The 2,726-nt window shown below is 29.6% G+C and overlaps 1 non-coding gene across 1 annotated transcript; it reads left to right on the top strand.

Annotated features, from left to right (window-relative positions):
- Positions 1–1,546: 1,546 nt before the first annotated feature.
- Positions 1,547–1,657, top strand: LOC117014864 (U6 spliceosomal RNA). Its single transcript, XR_004421629.1, has one exon. It is a non-coding gene; the product is annotated as a U6 spliceosomal RNA (small nuclear RNA).
- The last annotated feature ends 1,069 nt before the right edge of the window (positions 1,658–2,726 follow it).

Consider the following 2,726-nt stretch of genomic DNA (forward strand, 5'->3'; position numbering starts at 1 on the left):
GGGTATTTTATAGTTTTATTTCTTGATTCACACAAAGAGAAAGTTTGCAGTTTCTCCATCTCATAACTCTGCAGTGACTACCTTCTCCTATCTTAAAAGCAATGCAAAGGGACACTTACCTTTTATGTATCCCCTCCCTGCTCTGTAAGTGAAATTCCTACCAGAATATAACTGTTCCTCTTCAGTCTCCACTATCTTCAGATAATTGCTTTTTCTGTTAAGTTTAGAAGTTACAGATGATATTTATGGAAGAGGCAGTCCAGTAGGATACTACTCAACTATTACTGGAAGAGGAAGTCACACTATCCTACCATAGATACTTAACTTACTAAGGTGACTCAGCTCTAATTTTTCCTTCACAAACACACACACACACACACACACACACACACACACACATACACACACACACACACACACACACAAAACACATACACACACGTTGAATCTTTTGATGTTGACCTTTTTTTTTTACCCTCAACAGTTAGATCCTACTAATGCAATTTAAAACCCAAAATTTAAAACAACCAAACAAAAGTATTTTAAATATCTCCTTGAATTTTAGATCACTTGATTTATGTCCTTTGACAGTTCATTTAAAGCAGACTTTTCAATGATAAATTTTATACATAGTAATTGTTTTTATATTGCATTTATTTTTTTATTGTGTTAAGAACACTTAATATGAGCTTTATCTTCAACAAATTTTCAGTGTACAACATAATATTAACTATAAGAGCAATGATATACAGCAGAATTCTATATTTTACTCATCTTACGAAACTAAAACTTTATCCACAATGAATTGCATTTATTTTTGAAACATGATTTTACTGGATACACAATTATAAGTTAAATATTGTTCCTATGTCCTCACTTTATAAATGTTATTCCACGATATTTTGGCTTTCATTTTTGTTGTTGTTGCCACACATTCTGTTATTGCAACAATATTTTTTTTAATTATTGTGCCTATACCTCTGACTGATTAAAAAAAATAATAATATTTGTCTTAAATGGTCTTTAGCTTCAGAAGTCTCAGAAAACAGGAATTAATGATCAGTATTTATTTATTTTTATTCTGCCTGTGATATGTTGGGATTATTTTTATCTGTAGAGTCATTTATTATTATTATTATTATTATTATTATTATTATTATTATTATTATTATGATTTAGTTCTGGAAATCCATAATCATATTTCTTAAGTTGTTTTTTTTTGTCTCCATTTCTCTCACTCTTTTTTTCCCCCTCTGGGTCTCCAATCAGAAGCATGATAACACTTCTGATTCTTTCTTCTTTATTTTTAACTTCTCTTTTGTGCTTTTATATTTTCTCAGCTTTTTTGGCTGCTTTATGAATGAATTTTTCATATATTTCTTCCAGATCATCAGTTCCGTCTTCATCTTTTTTCACCAATCTATTGATTTTTTTTAATGGTTATATGGTACATTTCTAGAAATTCTATTTGTTTGCTTTTTCAAGTCTAACTTGTCATTATTGAAAGTTTCTCAGTATATGCTTAGCTTTTCAATTTAATTCATAATTTTTCAAAGCATTTTATAAATAACAGAACAAAACTGGAATGATACAGAGGAGATTAGCATGGCCCCTGTACAAGGATGACATTCAAATTAGTGATGCATTGCTTTTGTTTGCATCAATAGTAACTGATACTCATGAAACACAAAATAGTGTCTTCTCTATGGTAGCCTTAATCTTTTTTCCTAGAACAATAGCCATTGGATGTACAATGAAAACCGCCATGTGCACTCAGGGTGGGCTCTGATGTGTCATGTACTTCTCACAGGCACAGGTGGAATCAAAATATTCTTCTCAACTCTACTGTAATTCAACGCCTAACTTCATCTAGCCTCTCACTTGCTTGAAATTTAGAAAATTCTATATTTTTTTTCTGAGGTACTTTATACACATTTACAAGCTTCTTCTTTTTTCTTTTTTTTCCCTAGGGGAGAGAATTGGAGAATCATTTGTGTTTATAGCATGTCATTGTCATTCTTCCCAAGTTTTCCAGAGGGATTGCATTCCACTAATCACTCCTCATACTTTTTAATGCTCTTTGCTGCCTGTTAAATGGAGAAAGGAAGAGCTAGGGGAAATAAAGAAAAATACCTCCACTGCAGTGGCCTACCTACCTGAGTGTGCCTCAATAATGCTATTTTATAAGAACTTTCAAAAAACTTGAATAAAAATAGAACATAATTCCAAAATATCTGACTAAGGAATTTTTAAAAATTGATATATGAGTATATACACACAACTATATAATTTTATTTGATTTTTATTTATATATATTTTTATAATTATTTACTTAGAGTTTACATGGCTGAAAATGATTTACTTTCTTTTAACATACATGTCAGTGTAAAGTTTCTATAGACTTAAAATCCTCAGAATTTCATGTTTAATAACATCATTTTATATGTACATACAACTTAAATTTAGGATATTACTTTGATATGAGTATTCTAATTTCACACTACATTTAGGGGAAGTCTATATTTAGCATAGCAGTAATCACTCCGTTTTATTATTTATTTTTTATTTAATTTAGTACAGTCTTACTGGTTTATTTACCCATAAATATTTTTAATTTTATTTCAATGTTTTCAAATGCAAAAACACTAAGTACCACAGCTAATAATTTGAAATGAATGGAAATTTATCTTTCTTATATAAAGCAACTCAAAAACCTAAGATTGAAT

The sequence above is a fragment of the Rhinolophus ferrumequinum genome, chromosome 2 (genome assembly GCF_004115265.2).
Source record: "Rhinolophus ferrumequinum isolate MPI-CBG mRhiFer1 chromosome 2, mRhiFer1_v1.p, whole genome shotgun sequence".
Classification (NCBI taxonomy): Eukaryota; Metazoa; Chordata; class Mammalia; order Chiroptera; family Rhinolophidae; genus Rhinolophus; species Rhinolophus ferrumequinum.